The following is a 9,912-nucleotide window of genomic DNA, read 5'->3' as shown; positions in this document are numbered from 1 at the left end:
ATACATGTATTATTTATTTATAGAAATGTATTATTGATATATATATAAAGGCCGGCCCGCAAAAATATTTCTGACGCGTGACCGGTCCGTGGCGCAAAAAAGGTTGGGGACCACTGGTTTAGGCTACAAAAAGCAGACATTAACTTACCCACCTTGAGAAACTCAGAGTGAGGCTCCATTTAGTTTTATGTACTTCTTATTTCCTCTGTATTGTACTTTGAACAGCATTGTTGCAGACCTCCCAAAACTACAACAAAAACATACAATTAGTGTAATGTCAGTGGACACACTGCATAGTCAGGCTTTCTCCACGATTTATTTTGGGGCATGTGTGAATCGCCGGTGTCGCGCAATTCAGTCAGACCAAAGCGCTGGATCATCTGACCCATACCCAGTCGTCACTGGCAACAGGGACCAGGAGGCCTTTGTTGAGGACGGCTCGCCTCGTATGGACCTGCCACAGTGCTGACCTCTGCTCAGACACGCACTAAGCTTCGGTTTTCATCATTGTGGCTGGCGGCATAGCATTCCCGCCTTCCGTTGACAGCGACGCCTGAGTATGGGCATGACGCTCCAGTGTTTTGCTCGGACTATTTTCTCTGCTAGTGCAGTTATCCACTAGTAGCTAATTCCGGGCGGGAGTCGGAAGCTTTGAAGTGACGTGAGCTTGGGTAACGATAGGGTGACCAGACGTCCTCTTTTTCCTAGACATGTCCTACTTTTGAGCCCTAAAAAAATGTCCGGGGGGAATTACAAAATTGTCCAGGAGTTTGTTGGACTGCCTCAAACATAATACATGTACAGTACATTTTCAATAGAGTTGCCACTCTGTTCCATTTCACTCAATTCTAGGTTTTTCTGTATCGTTCGTAAATAAGTCACGCCCTTCTCCTCAAATCTAGTCACTTTTCTACGAAGTAGGGTGGGCTGGCCAGTCTACACCAAGTGTTTACAAGCAATGCCGAAACGAAAATGCACGTTCATGGAGGAGTTGAACAAAATATTACCTGTGCTTTTGTCAGGGTCGTGATCCTTATGAAGTTGAGTTCTTTCCAACGTACCCCGCAAGAGGAGGACTGAAGAGGAGCCCTTTCTTTTTCTTCAAATGCCGCACCGATGGCCGTATTTCTTTTGTCTTTTTTTCTTACTTAGTGTACCACTATAAAACTAAAAAATCTCCTGGTCTGCATACCTTGTCGTGGTGGAGAGGCTTGAGTACTCCGATGACTCTGAGAGCTATGCCGGAGGGGGTCTATACCCCTGGCAGGTTCAACCAAACCGGACAGGTGTAGGGGTAGGAGGCAGACGAAGCGCAGTCCCTGGCCCTCCAGGTTGGGGGTTGGGCATGGGGCTAACATCCCCATCCCGTAAAAAAAAAGGTTTGTTACAGAAACACCGACGACAAAAACTCGAGAACAACACGGCCTGGGAGAGGAAGGGCCGCCAGATAGGGTCCGAATGACGCGTGGCAGTGAAAGCCATACGGAAGCTGCCAGGCCGACTCCCCTTCTAACCCCCAGGTTAACCATCAAAATCGCCACCTGGAACATCAGGACAATGTTCGAACTGGGGAAGACAGTCCAGGTAGCAGAAGAGATGAGAAACTACAACATCTCTCTCTTGGGGCTGTGTGAGACGAGGTGGCTAATGACAAGGCAGCTGAGGCTAACATCTGGAAAGAGAGTGCTGTACTCTGGTCACACAGAAGTGGGCGCCCCACACACAGAAGGCGTGGCTCTGATGCTGGCCCCGGCAGCACAACGCGCTCTCATTGGCTGGGAACCGGTCAACTCATGGATCATCACCGCCAAGTTCGCCATGAAGATGGAAAACATCAAATTAAACATCATCCAATGTTACGCTCCAACAAATGATGCAGAAGAGGACAAGAAGGATGATTTCTACCACCAACTACGGGCTGTACTGGACAGACAGAAAAAGAAAGACATCACCATTCTCTTGGGTGATTTCAATGCCAAGATTGGAGCCGACAACACGGGATACAAAGAGATCATAGGTGGCCATGGGCTGGGGCAAATGAATGAAAATGGAGAGAGGTTTGCAGACCCTGCTCCTTCAACCAGCTGGTCATGGGAGGCAGCATCTTTCCCCACAAACGTATCCACAAGGCCACTTGGAGATCCCCAGACCATATCACGGAGAACCAAATAGACCACATATGCATCAGCCGAAAGTTCAGGAGGTCAATGCAAGATGTTCGAGTAATGAGAGGGGCAGACGCGGCATCAGACCACCACCTCTTGCTGATGACTATAAAACTGCGTCTGAAGAAGCACTCCACAACCACCAGCAAAACAACAAAATACGAGGTGGGACTTCTCAGGAATAAAGAAGTAGAAAGTGGATTCCAGATCAGCCTTACCAACAGGTACCAACTGCTGCAGGAGCAGTATGATGAAGTGGATGCGGACGTGGAGACTAGATGGCAACACTCTAAGAAGGCATGGCAGGACACCTGTGAAGAAATACTGGGGAGGAAGACAACAAGACACAAAGATTGGGTCACTGTGGAAACACTCCAGAAACTGAAAGAAAGAAAGAAAGAAAGAAAGAAAGAAAGAAAGAAAGAAAGAAAGAAAGAAAGAAAGAAAGAAAGAAAGAAAGAAAGAAAGAAAGAAAGGACAAGAAAGAGAAGCTGAACACAAGCAGAACAAGAACAGCAAAAGGAAAGGTACAGGAAGAGTACACACATGCCAATAAAGAGGTGAAGAAGAGCATTCTTTATGCTTAAGGATAAAACGGTTTACATAGACAACCTGGCCCAACAAGCAGAAACAGCAATGGGGCAAGGCAACTTGAAAGACCTCTACATGATAACCAAGAAGCTAGCAGGCAGGTTCCAGCAGTCAGACAAGCCAGTAAAAGATAAACAGGGAAACACACTTGCCACAACGGAGGACCAGCGGCGAAGATGGGCTGAACACTTCCGGGAGATACTGAACCAACCTGCTCCAGACGAACTACCGGACATTCCACCAGCAGAGGCAGTACTATCTATGAGCTGTGATAAACCCAGTAGAGCAGAGATTAGGAAAGCCATCAAGACACTGAAGAACGGCAAAGTGGCAGGACCGGATGGAATACCAGCAGAGGCATTCAAGGCCGACCTGAAGACGGCCACCAACATGCTCCACAGCCTCTTTACTAAAGTCTGGGAGGAAGAATAAATTCCAGAAGAATGGAGAGAGGGAGTCATGATCAAGATATCAAAGAAGGGAGACCTCACCAACTGTGACAACTATAGAGGAATCATGCTTCTCTCGGTACGTGGCAAAGTGCTCAACAGAATCCTACTGGAGAGATTGAAAACATCAGTTGACCCCCAGCTCAGAGACCAGCAGGCAGGTTTCCGGAGTAACAGATCATGCACGGACCAGATTGCCACCCTGCGCATAATTGTCGAACAGTCAATAGAATGGAACTCCCCCTTATACATAAACTTCATAGATTATGAAAAAACATTTGACAGTGTAGACGGAGAAACACTGTGGAAACTGCTGAGACATTATGGGATCCCAGAGAAGATCATTACTCTGAGCCAAAGCACCTACCAGGGAATGTCATGCAAGGTTCTACATGCAGGCCAATTGTCGGAGAGCTTTGAGGTCAAGACCGGTGTTAGACAGGGATGCCTCCTATTGCCCTTCATGTTCCTCCTAGTCATAGACTGGATCATGAAGACCACTACTACGGGCAGGAAAAACTGCATACAGTGGAACCTCTGGACAAAACTAGACAACCTTAACTTTGCGGACGACCTGGCTCTCCTGTCACACAACCACAATCAGATGCAGGACAAGACTACCTAACTAGCAACCACATCCCTTGGGGCGGGGTTAAGGATAAACCATAAGAAGACCAACCTGATGAGGATAAACACCTCAACCAACAACCCAGTCACAGTAGAGGGAAATCCCATACAGGAGGTTGACTCCTTCACCTACCTCGACAGCATCATAGATGGTCAGGGGGGCACAGACAGCAACATCACTGCGAGAGTAGGCAAAGCCAAAGCAGCGTTCATTATTCTAAAAAACATCTGGTCCTCCAAAGAAATAGCCACAACAACTAAAGTGCATATCTTCAACTCCAACGTGAAAAGCATCCTTCTCTACGGTTCAGAGACGTGGAGAAGGACGAAAAGGACGTGGCGGAAGATACAAACCTTCATCAACTGCTGTCTGAGGAGCATCTTCAGAATCAGATGGCCAGACAAAATCAGAAATGAAGAACTGTGGCAGAGAGGAAGACAGGAGCCAGTAGAGAAACAAATACTGAGGCGAAAGTGGGGATGGATCGGACACACCCTGAAAAAACCGGCAGCTACTACACACGCTAATTTGGGGCAGGAGTCCGAAGCTTGCCACCGAGGGAGTTGGTTAACTTAAAGATAGCCAACAAACAAATGATCTGGGGTTTTTTCGTCAATAACATTCAATTGTGTGTAATGGCTAACATTACAAACACAATATCAATTCTGATAAATTTAACATTTGGACTGACTTTACAACTGCTATAGCACGTTAGCTAAACTAAATTCAAATTGTGGTTGCCTGTCGACGTGAGCGTTTTTACTTATTTACGCTGTTACTTTTGAGGATTGAAATACTTGATATTTTGCATTATTTATTCACTTTAGACTTTATCTGCTGCAGCGAATTGTTGTCTAGCCATCGTGGGTTAGTGCGCCATTGCTGCACATATGCAGAAGAGCTCAAAACACGTTACTCGATTCAATCAATGAGAGGGCTTGGAGAGCTGATGATGAAATCAAAACCTATCTTTTGATGCGGACTCAATCAAGCAAATAGACTCTCTAGGAGTCCATCATTATAAAATAAACTCCTCAATAACTCTACACTAACACTATTTATAGAGGTGCAACCTGAGAAGTGTACTTTGTGTCCATTTGACACCAAAGTATAAAATTAATACTCTCGTCATCAAATCTCTGGGATTTTAACTCTCTGGCATTTGCTATGATAGGAGCAGCCGAGGCGTTGAAGGTGTCCGGTTTGGTGACCTCAGTATTGCATCTCTGCTTTTTGTAGACGATGTGGTGCTGTTGGCTTCTTCAAATCGTGACCTCCAGCTCTCGCTGGAGCGGTTCGCAGCCGAGTGTGAAGCACCTCAAAATCTGGGACCATGGTCCTCAGTCAGAAAAGGGTGGAATGCTCCCTCTGGGTCGGGGATGAGATCCTGCCCCAAGTGTATCTTGGGGTCTTGTTCACGAGCAAGGGCAGGATGGAGCGTGAGATTGACAGGCGGATCAGTGCAGCGTCTGCTGTGATGCGGACTCTGTACCGGTCTGTCTTGATGGAGAGTTGAGCAGAAAGGCGAAGCTCTCGATTTACTGGTCGATCTGCGCTCCTACCCTCACCTATGGTCACGAGCTATGGGTCGTGACCAAAAGAATGAGATCCGGGATACAAGCGACTGAAATGAGTTTCTTCCGCAAGGTGTCCGGGCTCTCCTTTAGAGATAGGGTGAGAAGCTCGGTCTTCCGTGAGAGACTCTAAGTCAAGCCGCTGCATCTCCACATTAAGAGGAGCCAAATGAGGTGGCTCGGGCATCTTATTAGGATGCCTCCTGGTCGCCTCCCTGGGGAGGTGTTCTGGGCATGTCCCACCGGCAGGAGGTCCCGGAGATGACCCAGGACACACTGGAGAGACTATGTCTCTCAGCTGGCCTTGGACTCTTTACCGGGATGAGCTGGATGAAGTGGCTGGGGAGAGGGAAGTCTGGGCGTCCCTCCTAAAGCTGCTGCTCCCGCGACCCGACCCCGGATAAGTGGTAGAAGATGGATGGATGGATGGATGGATGGATGGATGGATGCAAACTGTTTGCTACCAAATATTAAGTTTAGGATACTAATTCAAAGACCAGACAGTTTTTACAACAAGCAAAACTTCTCGAAGTGACAAGGACTTTCATCAATGAAGACAGAATAGACAGAATAGATTTATTATTCACCGACACACCTGCACACTGAAAGTACTCAGTAGGAACTAACCAGGTATGAGGACGACACAAAGATGACCAAGTAACAATAAACAAATTACATTCTTGCATCAGTGACAGCTAATTATTGAGTGGGCCCTATTTTTGTTTTGGGCGCAAGTCTAGCACAAAGCTCAGTCTAACTGTGCACATGGGTGGAGTGTTCTTTCTTTTGGCATTTTGCTTGACTTGGCCCATGTAGAATTGGGCGTAACAGGGATATGTTATAGACCAGGGGTGGCCAACCAGTCAGAGACTAGGAGCCACATTTTTTACTGTGTTACCGCAAAGAGCCACATCATACACATGAGCACACATGGACATCACGCCCCCCCACACACACACACTCACACACTCATGCATACACACACACGCACACACACACACACGCGCACACACAGTTAAAAAAAATAAAGGCAACACTCAATTCTGAATGAAACATTCTCAGGTCAGAGTGTAGCTAGACAGCATAGGATGGTGGTTTGTAGATTGACTTTAGCGGTGAAGAAGAAGAAGACAGTCAGAGCTCAACAAAGGATCAAATGGTGGGAGCTGAAGAAGTAAGTTTTGAAATTAAGTGAGAAGGTGAGAGAAGAAGTGGATGATGGGGAAGCAATTGTGAACAACTGATAACGTACCACAGATGTAGTGAGGGGCACAGCGAGGAAGGCACTGGGTGTGACATCTGGACAGCAGAAGGAAGACAAGGAGATCTGGTGGTCTGTACGATCAGCTACCATGGTCAGCTCTATTCTTCCACATGCTCCTCTCACTGTTATTTCAGCACCCTGGTCAGCCCCTTTCTTCCGCCTGCAAGTAATCAGCACTCATTGCCTGACATCGCTTCATCACCATACCTTCTCCTGGCTCTCCTATTTACACCCTGCACTGGCGGGTTCGTCTGCTTTGCCACATGTACGCCTGTTACCGTTGTGTTCCCGTTCTGTTCCCTGACTACTGTTCACCTGATCCGCTGTGTAACAGTACACCTGCTTGCTTGCTTGCTTACTTGCTTCCTGTTTTTTTTGCTTTCTCTGTTAGATCTGACCTCTTGTCTGTCCAAGACTATGAACCTGCCTTTCCCTTGTCTGCCTTGACGTTGCACAATGCTCGCCAACTGGCTCGCCAGCTTGCTTCGTGCACCGGGCGGATGGGCGGACAGACAGATAGACAGATTGCATTGGCACTGCATTTATTGACCTCAGGGGGAAATTCAGTGTCCAGCAGTATCCATACCAGGGGTGGGCAAACTACGGCCCGCGGGCCACATACGGCCCACGGGACCGTTTAATCCGGCCCGCCAACCCTGAATAAATTGTATTACTAAACATTTTTTTGGGTCATTTTGCATGCAATGACTGCGTTTCCCCAGTAGATGGGGAACCGCTCGCCTGCGCATTTACTACCGGAAGCCGTGTCAGAAAGCTCGGTGCACACTCACAAGTGCGTGTACGTACTCAGTAGTACGGACATGGCGCACTCGCGCTCTATTTGTATCAGTCCCGAATTTAGAGCGTGGGCTGTGACGACAGCATTCTTGTAATTCGCGCGCTGAGCTTTCAGATACAGTTTTACGCTAAAGCCACCCACAAACCTTCCCCTGGAATCCTTCTATTAAAATGAGTCGCCCAAGGAAAAGCAAGGTGGACACAGTGCCGAGTGATTAAAAAAGAGTGGCCAATTTGGCTCGACGTACGCGACGTGACGTTCAGCCACATCAACATCAACCCATCACAGATCGAGGTAAACGGACCAACACCTCGGATCTCTCCTAAGAATTGCCACAACAAATTTTACTCCAGGCTATGACGCACTAGCAAAAAAGGGAGACCAACAACACTGTTTCCACTGAAAATGAAGGGGAGGCTCTCAAGTTTGTTGTAAAAAAATGCATTGTGAATATGATTTGTACACATAGCAGGGATTGAACACTAGCGACCATTCTCATTTTCAAACAATGCAGGATGCTCAAGGACATTGATGCACCACCTGTTTGCGACTAATCTTAACCTGTAAAGTTCTTAAGGCTTACTTTAAGGAAATGTTTCCCGTTTCCTCACCTCTGTTACCAGGTGTTTGTGAGTTAAAACTCTGCTCTGATGTTCAGATACCCCTCACCGTGTTGCCGTTTTGATTACTTTATTTGGATGTATGCTTTCACCGATTCTTCAAGATGATATATTTGGTCAGAATGTTTGCCGTTTGATGTGATCTCATAAGATAAACATCTTTCATTAATCTGACCTGCAGGCACTGAAGTGATGGAGAACTGTTATTCATAATAACAGTGTCGTATTTTATGAGAATCACTGATAGCAGTTTTTTAGTGAATTATTTTCTTTTTTTTAATGCTGTTAATAAATGCATTTGTTTTCAAAAAACTTGTTTTGAATATCCATGCTTTACTACCTACTAAAGGCCAAAATCTTTTATGCAATGACCTTTACAGGTCGCTTATATTACTTCACACAAACACTACGTCCATCTGCTCCTGGTTCGGCCCTCCGGTCCAAATTTAGAACCCAGTTCGGCCCGCGAGTCAAAAAGTTTGCCCACCCCTGATCCATACCCAAGAGTGGTTACATAGAAGAGAGGATCACAGATCAAGTGGCATGCACCGGTAACATAGAACTAAATAAACAAACAATAAATATCAGTCATGTTAAACATATCATTAACCCAATATCATGTCTGTGATTGTCCCCTGTGTTGAGTTAAGTCTCACAGCATGGGGGAGAAATGATCTCTCTCTCTCTCTCTCTGTCTCGCCCTCCCGTTCCCCTCCATTCAGCCGCTCTTTTGATACCTCTCATGCAACACACTCACATGTACTCTGCCCAGCTATAAATGAAGCTGTGACTCAAGGAATAGGCCACTAAATAGGCCCCAAAAAAATCCGACTTCTCATTACAGACACTCTATACTTTCCTTGTCCCCTCATCAGTGTGTGTGTGTGTGTGTGTGTGTGTGTGTGTGTGTGTGTGCGTACGTGCATTCGTGTGTGTATCTGTGTGCACGTGTTCCCTGTGGTAAAATTGTGGGTCCTCGCCTTGTTATGTGCCACATAGGTCCTTTTTAATGGACTCTTGCTGCTCATATTCAGTCATACACACTAAGACCCACCAAATCACAGAGTAAATTGGCTAGATTTATATTATAGCTGTTGTAAAACTTCTTTTGTTGTGATTCAAGCTTGTTTTCCTTGTTCATCTGCCTTTTTTTCTTCAGCTGTTTAATCATCCAGTGTTTTTATTTGTGGTTGTAACTTTTCTGCTGTAAGTTTTTTCTTGCCTCTTTCCTACTAAGACTGTAATTTTAAGTTTAAATCGCTGGGTCTTTTTTTACTTGCAGATACCACAGCCTGCAGCGCCAATGCATTAGTTAGATCATGTACATGTTCTAGTGTGGACCTGGCAGCGCCTTGCATGGGTATCAGCCTACCATTGGTATTTGAATGTGTGTGTGAATGGGCGAATGTGAGGCATTGTAAAGTGCTTTGGGCACCATGTGGTGTAGATAAAAAGCACTTTCGGGACAATTTTATATGGACAGATGAGACCAAAGTTGAGCTTTTTGCTTAAGCACGACAAAATGTTCTTTACTAAAAACGGAATAAGGCTTTCAAGGAAAGAAACAGTATCCCTGTAGTCAAACGGATGGTTCGTCGGGAGGTTCGTCAGGAGGGTCCGTCGGGAGGTCGAACCTCGGACTCAGGAGGAGCAGTGTGGTTTTCGTCCTGGCCGTGGAACAGTGGACCAGCTCTATACCCTCGGCAGGATCCTTGAGGGTGCATGGGAGTTCGCTCAACCAGTCCACATCTGTTTTGTAGACCTGGATAAGGCATTCGACCGTGTCCCTCGGGGAGTTCCGTGGGGGGTGTTTCGGGAGTAC

The sequence above is a fragment of the Syngnathus acus genome, chromosome 1, assembly GCF_901709675.1.
Source record: "Syngnathus acus chromosome 1, fSynAcu1.2, whole genome shotgun sequence".
In the NCBI taxonomy this organism is placed as follows: domain Eukaryota; kingdom Metazoa; phylum Chordata; class Actinopteri; order Syngnathiformes; family Syngnathidae; genus Syngnathus; species Syngnathus acus.
This window is presented reverse-complemented; position numbering follows the sequence as displayed.